Source organism: Anomalospiza imberbis, chromosome 3 (genome assembly GCF_031753505.1).
Source record: "Anomalospiza imberbis isolate Cuckoo-Finch-1a 21T00152 chromosome 3, ASM3175350v1, whole genome shotgun sequence".
Lineage (NCBI taxonomy): Eukaryota > Metazoa > Chordata > Aves > Passeriformes > Viduidae > Anomalospiza > Anomalospiza imberbis.
The window spans coordinates 14,817,527-14,829,951 of NC_089683.1; the positions used below are offsets into that span (position 1 = coordinate 14,817,527).

The following is a 12,425-nucleotide window of genomic DNA, read 5'->3' on the forward strand; positions in this document are numbered from 1 at the left end:
TTATAGTCACAGAACTTATAGAAATTTATAATCACAGAAAACCTGCTTTTTACAATGGGAAAGTCAAGATATCCTCACCCCAGGCAGCATCTCCAATCTCCCTACCACCAGTCTCGGCATAAAGAATTTGTGAAAATTGCTGTCACTATTGCAGTCAGCTTCTCCTTGCACAAAGTCATTCAAGGGCTGATCACCTGCCGGGAAAAACATCCTTTTGGGATTATTCGGGCAGTTTGGGTGCGCATTACTTTCCAGCAGGCGGGTGAGGGCCCCGGGGAACAGCCGGCAGAGTGGAGCTGACAGCCGCGCATCCCTCTCCGCCTGCCGCAGGAGAGCACAGGCTGCCGGGGCGTGGGTGAATGAAAGAATGGCTGAATGAATGAACGAATGAATGAGTGCCTTCCTTTGCATTTCCAGCTGCTCTGATTTTTATTTTCCTCCTGTGTTGTAGAGGTGTTGGAAGTGGGCTTTCTGGTGAGTTAGGATATTTAAAAGTGATGTGTTGATGACACAAATATACATCAATTCCCAAAACAGTGAACAGTACATTTTTTTTCCCCCCTGAACATTTTGTACTCGATGATATGAAACTGCCTCTGAGCCTCTAAATGAGTCTGTAATACATCAGCAGGTTAATGAACCAATATTATAGACAAGATCTTGAGACAGAACTGCATATCTGATAATCACATCCCTGGTAATTTTGTTTTACTGGAATATTCCAACTGTCTCTTTTCTTCACAAACTCTAAAGGGACAGAAGTAAATGGACTGGAAAACATCATTTAACAGTGTTTCTATCCCTTGCTTATGCAATGACTCTTGCCTTCTCTTCAGTTGTTTCAGGGAGGTTCTTGGGTTTTTTTTCCTGGGAGATTCAGCCTGCACAGAGCCACAAATCACTCACTAGATTTGAAGGGTGACCCTGCTCTTCTCAAAAATGCTGCTCCTTTTCCCAGCAAGAGCAGAAGACAGGAAGCCAGCAGCAGGAAAAGCTCCAGAAGTGTGAGTGGGACAGATGGATTGAAGAGCACTGATTAAGGGTGAAGAGGGTGCAGGGCCAGTGGTTACTATGCAATATCAAAGGAAAAAGGGAGGATGCACCTTTTGCAATGCATTAAAAGAACTTATTAAGGTGAGAGAGATTATGTGGGAGAAGGGGTGACAGAAGTATTGGTGAGAACAGATTTTGAAGTGGGGCTCTGGCAAAAGTGGAGAATATCAATTAACAAGGTTAAAAGCAGAAGGCTGGAAGGAGGCAGATCAAAAATCAAGAGGGAAGAGGATGGACAATATCTGTGAAACAGGAGAAAGGTGAGCACCAACCCATGTGGCCTCCTGGTGATGTCCCAATGCCTGCTGGCAGTGAGTGTTCTCAGCTCTCACTGTTCCATTTCTCTCCTCAAAGTGAGCTTTGTTTAAGGGTTCCCAGGAATAAGACAGGTAAACAGATGCACATACATATATGGAAATAGTACCAGTGGTCATACTCATCATTCTTTCTGAAAATTTTAATTCCCTTCTCCATCCACTGTGGATGACTTTTAAAGAGAAAACATAATTTGCTCTAGGCAGGATAAAAGGCCTTTCTCTGTGAGCTGACTAAGTCTTTCAAGTGCCTTTGGTGGGCCACAGTTAATGAAGCATGAAAGAATAATCATAGGCTGTTATGAGCCAAAGTGCTGTGATTTTCTCAATCTCACTCCACTTGATCGGAAAAAAATATCTTGCTGGAAGAAAAAGCTTATACTTGAATGTTAGCTACCATGACTTCTTAAACCTGGATGCAACATGCACACAATTTTTCATATTAGAAATATATATTCCCTTCCACCTTCTTTTCCTCTGTTTTCTGCAAAATGAAAAGGGGATGAAGTTAGCATCAATTCAAATTTTGAGGAATATTAAAATTTGGAAGGATGGGTTCATCTACCATGAGCATTTTTGGCTCAAATGCAGGAACCATTGGAAATATTGGGGCATTAAAAAAAGACCCCCAGCAAAAATCCCAAAACCAACCCAATGAACCAAAACTAACAAAATCCAACCAACCAAACAAAACCCCAAACAAAATCTTAAGGACATTCTGCTTGATATTTCATCTCTAACTGTGAACAAGCCCCTAGATGTGTTTTTAGAAATACAGTACTCTGTAGGCTGCTCTTCACTACTCAGAGATATTTTTGCATGATATTTCATTATCTCAGGCAGACAAGTGGCTGAGCAATGGCTGAGTGGTTTACTGTAAAACAAAAACCTTTCAAAAGTAGAAGGATTATGTTTGCATGAGCCTTTACTGAGAGGCTTGCACTTTCACAGTCCTTGCATGAGAGCCGGGCTCCAGCTGAAGGGCAGAGGATGTCATTGCACAGCTATAATCTCAATTATAATTTATCATTCAGATCACAATAACATGAGTGACTGAGAATTTTTGTTCAGTGCAGTTTCACAGCCACACAAACAAAATATTTTTAAAAAATCTGTTGGCATTCCCTAAGGTTCTAACTCCATTTTTTAAATTTCATAGATATATTTCTTACAGGCAGCAGAAATGGAGTGTGGCCTTTGCTGAGAAGAAATACTGGTGCCTGTTGCCTTGCCCTTGACCCTCCTGTGTGATATATTCATCATTTTACAGAGGTATATTGAGATGCCTCTCTCCTTCTCCTTCCTAGCTAATCCAGTTCTGCATCATTACCACTGTAAAACTGTCTCTCCAGAGCCAGACCTTCCTCATCCAGAGACTTTCTTTGTCATGCTCACACGTCTTCATGTGTGGCGTTTTTTGTGTTGTAGCTTTAATAAACTCTTACAGGAATATACCTGACACTTTGAACACATCTCTGCTGCCAGCCATCTAACAATAATCTCCAATGGTATTCTGGCATCTGGAAAGACTTCTTCAGGAATATTTGAATTTGTCCCAATCCTATCACTCTGGATCAGCTATATGGGAATGAGTTACATTTCCCAAAATATCAATATCAAGTTAAAATACATCAGTATATTGATTCTGTGTTTTGACTTGGGGCTGGGAGTTCAAATATTTACCGACTTCCACTTTGTAAGATTCTTTCCATTATGGAAATAAGATGTGCCAATTTAAAGTAAGAGCAAATTAATGAGATGAAGAGCTCAGAATGTTTTTCCAAATAAAAGAAGCACTAAAATTTTATTAGGCATGCAGGTGCAGTTAAGGTTAACAAACCAACACAATTTTGATCCAGCTTGATGTATCCTTATTATCCAACCGGAGAGCACCAAGCAGTCTGGTGTACAATGGCACTAGTCCCATTTTACCTGAGTTACAATTCCTTTTGCATATCTTTCAAGCAATCATCTCTCCAACAGATACTGAGGATTATGCAAATGTAGTTTTGCTTGATTGGAAATCCAGAGGTCCCAGCACATTGTTGCATTTTGAAGCTAACAGATGATCCAGAGATTATAATACAACAGAGAGACAGAGATAATAATGCAAATACAAATAGAGATAATAAACCAAACTCTTTCGCTGCATAATTAATTGGTAATGTTCCGAATTTTTTTTTTGGTCATATCAGGTCTAATTTTTCACTTTGGACATAGTGTGTCTTGGGGGTCCACCAAACTTTTACCTGAGCTCCACTCCTCTTCAGCCTTTCTTTATACCCCACAAAAGTTTCTAACTGTGATAGTCTCTCTAAATGGACTTGCAAGTAATTGACTGAATAATAGGTGAATTAAGCTACTTTTTAGCTAAGCCCCTCTATATCAAACCAGAATATATCTTTACTAATATATTCTACTCCTTTGGAAGAGTGTAGACAGACTAATTTTCTAATGATTGGACATTCCCAACCTCATGCCACTGGCCACCATCGTACACAGGAATCTCCTGGAACAGTTTTCACTTTCCATTTTGAATATGCTATGTGGGAAACTCTTGGAATCTGCAGAAATAGAGGGAAGTTTTACTGGAAATACTCGTCTGCTAACCAAACAATTCTCAAATTGAGGCACTGAAACAGGTTGCCCAGAGAAGCTGTAGATGTCCCATCCCCAGGAGTCTTCAAAGTCAGGTTGGGTGGGGCTCTGAGCAACCTGGTCTAGTGGAAGGTGTCCATGGCTGTGGCAGGTGGGCTGAGAACTGGATGATCTTTAAGGTCCTTTCCTACCCAAACCATTCTACGATTCTATGAAATGCTGCCAGGAAAAACAGCAGCAGTTGGATGGAAATCCCAGATATTATTTCCCTGATTTGTTCTGATTCAACCTTGTACAATTTGAGATCTGGCTAAATCACCTTAGTTGTTTGAGTTTCCAAGGAGAGCCATATCAAAATTCAGCCTTCAAATCCCCACTTTGATACCAACTGTGGAATTAGCAGGGAAAACAAAAACAACAGGAACAAGTCCTATCACCCCACAGCTGGATGAGCAAACATCTTCCTTCCCAAAGTTTAGCCTGCTAGAATAACAAGAGTTTTATTGCCTGCGGCCTCTTCTCCAGGGAAGTCCTTACTTGCAGTAATCCAGACAGAAAGCTGAGAGGAGGATCAGGCTGGTTCTGTTTGTCCTGCTTTTTTTCTTCTGTTATCCTTTATATTGCATTGCCCAGGAAAGGGAAATGGGATGTTATCAGTTCACAGCCTACCAGAAACATGCTGAAATAGGTTTGGCCACTCAGAAACATGAACAAAATATTCCTGACTCCTGCTATTTTTTTGTATTTTGTAGCCCATAGAAGGCCAAATCTAAATGTGAAATATTAAATTAATGTGGAAACATTTTTTTAAAAAGGTTCAGTGTGCCCTTGCCATGCAAATAATGACAATAAATGATCCTGTAAGCCTCTGGGTCATTCAGGTTTGTTTCTAACACCTTTCTTTAGCACTACAGAGGCATACATTTATATCAACATCCTTACTGTCAGACCAATCTAATCTGGCAAATAATCTAATACTTTTTGTTTCCTAAATATCGAAACACTCTTCTGACCTTCCAGATTCATTCCAATATGACAAATTAACACATTTCAGTACTTTTTCTTTTGCTGAGTTAACAACTTTTGAGGTCTGTTTTTATGACAAGAGTAAATCATTCCTCCTTCCACTGTGATAATTAATGGTGTCCTCCACCAGTATGGGCTCACAGCAGTCCTGTCACTTTCTGTGACTGGTACAATTATGATCAGCATTAGAGAGAACATTCCTGCTTTTCTACTGGGACTGCCGAGGTTGAATGGATGCTATTAAAAACAGTAATTGATGTGTATAGCACTATTCATCAGCATGCTTATTCTTATATGTTGGATAGTTGGTGATATTTTAAATTCTACCTTGAATCTTTGGATGGAATGTCACTGTCATTCTGAAAGTTTGAAGAGGCACATTAGCCAGGAACTGCAGAAAGTCATACTTTAGACAAACTTTGATAGGTATTTTGGGATTTCACTGGTGTAGTCCCACTGGGTCCTGTGGAATCAGGCTTGCTTTGCAATGTCCCTCATAATTTACTGAAATATGACTTATGTTTCAAAATATCTGTAGGCTGTTAAAATCTGCAGCTGTTATTTCAAACCTACAATCTCAATTCCTGGAGACCCTCCTACATGCACAGTATGGCCTGTAACTGCCCTCCTGGCATGGTCTGTCTGGAAGGAACAGCTCCAGCTTTAGCAGCTTTGAAGTTATGACTGTGGAGGTATTATGCCCTCCTTCAGAGGGTCTCTAAGGCCTTCACTTCTATACTGAATGCTCTGTAGTTTGCAGCCACGGCAGAAGAAGACAGTTGTGTCTCTGGATGAAGTTACAGATATTAGGGCAGGGATTCCTTGTGCTACTAAACCATGTAAATTTACACTTTTCTGTGGAAGCATCTAGAAAAGGCTTCTAAGCTCCAAGCGTCCAATAAGCTCCCAGTAGAAGTTGGTAGCTGGAGACTGTAGCAAACTTTTTTATTTCTTAGCTGTTCATGAGGGCTGAGGGAGCATCTCCCATTTCTCTTTGGACGTTTCCTGAGGCAGCATCTGACTGCAGGGCTGGAGCAGCCTGTGCCCAGCTTCTTCCTTGGATCCCAGGGCAAGGTGTGGGTCTGGGGTGGGAGAAGGGTCCTTCTCCAAGTGCAGCTAATGCCAGTGAGGAAGGAGGTGTACCTGAGGTAGCAGAGAGCACTGAAGGAAAATGCTTGGCTAAGAGTTAGGGAAGACCAGTACAGACAGTGCTGATGGGTGTGCAGGACTGGAAAAGGATTTATGGGCATTTATCATTTCTGTAGAGAAGACTATTAGCAAAGGCTTATTTTCTGAAGCTGTGATTAGAGGGAGACTCCTCAGCCCTGGCCGATGGTCCCTTGGGTCTGGAATGATTCCCAGGGTTTGAAAGAGCAAAGAGGAGATTACAAAGAGAGAGCCCCGGTGGAGACCTTGTCAAATTGTTCAGCATGTGGTCTCTGCCCCCCTGGAAAGACTGAGGACATGAAACAAGCATTGGCTGAGGAAACGACTGCAAAAGGACTCACACAAACCCACCCCCTTGTTGCAGTAAGAGCCATCATAGAAACAGAGCCACGTTCTGAGAGCTACACATCACTCAGTCCTGCACCCTCAGACACAACAAAGCTCTTCCTATACCTTATCCCATGGCTCTGAGATGTCTGAATAGCTGCAGCACTACAGCATTAAATACCTGGTTGGAGGTTTGGAGGTTTACAATTACTATTTGAAACCTGTCTTTTTTTTTTTTTTTTTTTTTTTTTTTTTGTTAGAGGAAATGATTTCATAGGGAAGAGGTTGCACAGAGCTCACATTCTTTGAGAAACTGTTTTGACAGCCATCCCAAATATATTTTTGGTTAGGTTTATTTCAAGTAGCAGATATGATCTAAGGTCTCATTCAAGTCAGAAAAAATGGCCTAGGAGAGGAACTGATAAAACACATCTGAAGGCATACACAGAAATTTGCAGGGATGTGATGATCCTGAGAAGGCTCTTGAGATGTACCTGTTTCTGTAGGTGGTGGTAATGAGGTATATTACTGTCCCATCCATATCACTGATTCCATGGATTCCATGTGGGTTATTTCCAGTTTTTCTACTGGAAAAATAACTTAATGTGGCACAACTGAGTGCTTTCAGCCCATAAAGAGAATATAGCATGATCCCCAAGCATAGCATGCATGAGACCCAGACCTCTATTAACCTCTGCTTCCAGCTCACCACACATCTGGGGCTGAATCCCTCATCCTGTTGTGCTTCTGCCTCTCTTTGTGTATTTGTTTGAGGCTTTTTATTTTTCTGGGTTAGTCATAAGCTCCTTAGGATTCACAGACTTGCAAGCCTTGTGTCTCTACAGCACTCAATGTACCCTGGACCCATCCTCAGGGTAATGGTGATGGCACAGTAATGCCAAGGGGATCTGGAGAGAGAGGGGCCACTGCTGCTTTCTGAAACTGAAATTGGTATGTTGGCGTCTCCTGCAGCTCCATTGTTTTAAATGGAATGCTTTCTTGACTCTACTGTGCTCAAAAATACATCAAGTAAATGGGAAAGGGAACTATTTTAAAGCATCCCTAACTTGTCACACTTCTTCATCTCGAACTGGATCACCTTGAGGGTACCAAACACATGATTTATGTAGGTTAAGGTTATCCTGAAAGTGAGATTTTCTAGTCTGGAAGTAGAAGAGATGTTGGGTGATTTAGGTGCTTACTCACTGAATTCACACTTCCACTTCTAACCCTGAGCAACCACTCAGTCAGTCACAAGGGGAAATACAATAATTTTAAAATGCTAAAACAATGCAAAGACCTAACTTTAAAAAATATAGCTAGATGATTCACAAATGGAAATAAATAAATACACAACATAAATTATGCATTGCAGTAATTTGTTCAGCTACAGTAATAATGGTGTTGTGGGTAGGGATAGCTACTCTTATAACCTGTAAAAAAGAAAAAAAAAGCTGTACCCTAACAAAAACATCCCCAGGAAATTAATGTTTCTTTAGATTTGACATTAAAAACCATTTTACAGAAACATGGAAAACTTTAAAAAATGTATTCAATAACATATTTCTTTTAGGAACTAATAATGCAATTTTATTTTCCTCAGAAGGTATGTGGGATCTTTTTAAAAGCAGCCACAACATTACACTCCCCTTTCCCAGCCCCAAACAGGAACTCCTGGAGGCAGGCCATTAATAATGTAAAAATGCCTTGTGTGAAAGTCCTAACTCTTTCTGAATCTGTGAGATCAATCAGATGCTAGAGCTTTAGATAAAAGTGTGAATTTCCAGATTCTGTATTGCCATGTTGTTGCTGCTTCTGAATTTTTTACTAATTTTACTTACAGTTGTGACTCTAGGTCTCTGACACCACCAACAGTTTTGCTTCCTATCATGCTCAGTTATCTCTGCCAGGGTTGTGCTGGGTGGAAGGGCTGTTAACATGAGCAAGCCTAAGTCAGGCTCCAAAGATGAAAAGAAATGGATTTTTTTTAAACAAGAAGTCTCTGAAAATGTACCATCCTTGTGGATGTGGCTTGGCAGAGCCCAACTGTGTACAAGCAGTGGGTTCTTCACGAGCTGCCTGGGACCATTAATCCTTCCAAACCCGCAGTGTTTTACAGGAGAACTGCCCTTGCTCTTACATGATGGACCACCTGGGCTGCATAGGAAAGGATTCAGCTTCAAAAAGCAAGATTAAACCTTGTGAAATCCTCTCACAGAGCTGTGCATACATAGCTCTCCTGCATCCCATACTGGCTCACTAAACCCCAGCCCCTTACTACTATTGCAGATTTTTTTTTCATGCAGCAATATGTTTTGTTTTGTTCAAGGAAAATCAGGATAAAAACAACATTTGTTAAAGAGAACACATAGGAGAAAATTTCAGAAATGCTTCTGATCAGTATTTTTTCTGGGTCTTGTTTTGAAAGAAAAATTGAAAAATGTCAAAGGAAATATTTGAAAATAATGAGAAAATATTTATTTCCTCCACCATTCTTTCTGTAGTAAAACCCCAGTAATTTCCCCCAGGTGTTGCCCACAATGTGTGCTGTGGTGGAGCTGGGTGACAGGAGAGCTGCCCACGCTCACTGGAGAGCTCCTGGTGGTGTGGTGCCAGTTGTTCCCATCAGCACAGCTGTGGCCTTGCAGGACACTGAGTGGGACCTGCTGTGGCACAGTGCAGCTGCTGTCCAAATGGGGAAGCTGCTTCTTCCCCAAGAGCTCATCACCCTCAGCAACACCTGTCTCACAATTCAGGAGCCACAAATTCAGCCTGCTCCTCCCTTGTACCCACAGCATTTCCAGTGTTCATCAGGAAACATTTTCCTTCCATTGTAATGGAATAGAGAGCTTTCATCGCTGAATCCAAACAGCGAATAAGCACATTAAGGGAATAGATTGGCAATAACTGAGGCCCTAAAATTTTGGAGCAAGAATTAAATACCCCAACTACTATTACACAGAGATCCCATTTGCTTTATCTGCTTATTAGCTTGTATCTGAGACACTAAATGGTGCCAGGACCAGCTCTCTGTGCCACCCTGGCGCAGACTAGCCCTGTGTCTGGAGAGGAGGAGAGCCAGTCTTGGAGCAGGGGAGTGCAATAGCACAGCTTGGCTGGCCATGTCAGTCATGTCATCCTCTCTTCTGCTTCAAAATAGGCACTGCGCTGAAACAGAAGCTGCACTGAAATCACCTGCTGAAAGTAACACCGGAAGATCCTTCTGTGCCAACCCATGAACACTTCAGAAGAATTGCTTGGGATGATGGACAGAACTGCAGCTGTGACCCTCCTTCCAAGGTGACCTTCCTAATATTGTTCAATTTGCTAAGGTGAATGTGGCTAGTTTTGGCAGAAGAAAAGTAGAAAAGAATCACTGGCAAAGGACACAACCTGTGGCTAAAAGTGCTTGAGAGAGTGGCAGTGAAGGAGTGCAGAAACTCTAGGTGAAAGGACCACAGTAACAGGGTTTGTAAAGAGCTTTAGAGGAGTACAGGCTGCTGTTGATAAATGTAACAGATATTGAGGAAAACGGGAGATTTTTCATTTAAATGTTCTTGGGATCCAGAGGCAATTTTTTTTTGAGTGGGGATCACCCAGGAGTCTTTCCCCTTCATTTCCATCACTGCCTCTTCCAGTCACATCAGTGATTCAGATCAACTGCAAATAGTGCCTGATGGATTAACTCTGAGCATCAGTGTGACAGCGAAAGCTTTCTGTTAACCTTCAGATGAGCAGCTGCTGGGAGAAACGAAGCTGCCTCTCAGCCATAAAAGTTATTTCTCTCCCAGTAAACTAAATAAGATGAGGACATGGGCAGGGCTGGCACATGTTTGTCCATTCTGTGGGATTGTTGGCCCATCCCTGATACAGCTGTAGGGCAGGACTGCTGCCAGAGGGTGGCTGAGCAGGATCAGTCCCTCTACACAGTGTGGGTGCTGGCAATAGCAGAGTCAGCTGTACAGGTGCAACCCAGTCATGCCAGTCACCCTCCAAACTAGACAATGTTCTGAGCATGGAATGAGTTATTTACTGATGTGCATAGAGGAAAAAACCTTTAATTCACACTTGCATGTATCAGGACAGCAGCAGAAGGCTAACTCTTCTTTACAGAGTGGTTCTCTGCTGCCTACAAAAGCCATGCTACAGAAAGCTAGTTGAACCAAAGGATCAAAAAGATACTTGATTCCTTCTGCCATTTTGTATGTACCCTTCACCTGGGTAAAAACAGTTATTGAAACCTTTTTTTCCCCCTGCCTTAGTTTCTTGTAATGAATAAAAATCCCCATAGAAATGCCATCCACTAAAGATGGCATCTCAGTTAAATATTGCCCTTGAGGAAAAAAACCCAACAACTACAAAAACTTTCAAACAGAAAAAATTAACAGCATTTCATAACACAGATTATTATGTCCTACTTTGCACAGCTACATTTCTCCAAGAGGTGATCCTGTATTCTGTGTATGGTTGCCTCTTTAAAGGAGGCTATTCACCCATCTTCCCATGACATGAAAAATATAGTAAAGTGTTTTTCTATTTCCCAGCAGCTCAGTGTTCGCAATTTTCACAATGCTTATGATATTATGTTACAAAGGCTTTTTCATTACTCCCAGTACTTTGATTAGAAAAGATGCTTCTTCATACATAAAGTTGCAAGAAATTTTTGTGTTTCTGGTGCTATGTCATCAGTGAAACACATAAGATTTTGTATTATATGATTTTTCAATAAAAATGCAGTGCAATTCACTGTACTTAAAGGAACTTTAATATCAAATGAAAACTGATTACAATAATCAAATTTAATATCCATTTCACGAGGAGGAATTTCATGACCAGCAATTAATTATAAGCAGGAGTTGAGAACGTGCAAATAAACATAGATGTGACTGGGATACAATGTGGCCTCTGTTCACCTGGACATGACATTTGAAATTTGTATCCAAGTCCTGATCTCTTGCACTTAAACTTGTAAAATTAACATTAGATAGGGCAAGAGAACTTGAAATAAGGGATATTTTCTAATTGGGAATTGAAGGTATGCTTTTGAACCCATGTGGTAGTTACTGTTTTCCAGACAATATTAATGGGCTCATCAACATAATTTCAACAGACTCACTGGGGATGAAATGGGGATACTGTCCAAAATAGAGATACTGACAACATGAGGATACTATCCAGCATGGGATACTGACCTGCTGCTCACTGGCACTCAGTGACTTGTATAAAATTTCACAGAGGAAGCACAAACATACCCATGTTGATAGGTAATTCACAGATTATCAGCAATACACCACGCCCCTTTTTAGGTCACAATGCAAACTGCCCCAGCTGACTTCAGTTAGCACCTAAGGCAAGCACTGAAACCTGTTGCTTCACAGGGAGAAGTATTGAATCCACTTCAGTTGGTGACCTGTCATTTGATTTGTCCTGATTCCTCACTGAGAACTCAGGCTCTCTGCCTTCGCTTGAGCCAAAGAACACCGTGCACTGTACATTTTTCCATGATTCCCTATGCTTGCCTTTGGAAAAGGCCCAGGGAGCAGAGCAGGATGCTCTGAAAGTGTAATGGGCTTATGCAGAGATTGCTGAGTGTGGACCCGTGTTTCCCTGCCACTGGTCCCTCTCAGCACAGGGCAGAGCCCACCCCAGCAGCAGACCAGCCCTTCCTCACCTGCCTGCTGAAATGCTGGGCAGGCTGAGCTGGCTGCTGGGATGGAGAGGGTAGCATTCATCTGCAGCCGGTCTACCAATCTCCATTTCTGTTGCCATGGATACAAGAATGAAACACTAGCTTCATTCAGGATTAGCTATTTTTATTGTAATTACACAACAGGAAATTATTTGACTATTTTTCCCTTTATCTCACCCATAGTTTATTTATGTTATAATGCTTCAAGTGCCTGTACTGAGCCCCCAAACACTGACTCACTGTGGGTAGGG

General features: G+C 41.5%; 1 long non-coding RNA gene across 1 annotated transcript; it reads right to left on the reverse strand.

Moving 5' to 3' along the window:
• Window positions 1-6,820: 6,820 nt before the first annotated feature.
• LOC137472004 (uncharacterized) lies at window positions 6,821-12,168 on the reverse strand. The gene is made up of 2 exons (XR_010997960.1): window positions 11,678-12,168; window positions 6,821-7,072 (listed from the first exon to the last, which is right to left on the reverse strand). It is a non-coding gene; the product is annotated as an uncharacterized lncRNA (long non-coding RNA).
• Window positions 12,169-12,425: the final 257 nt, after the last annotated feature.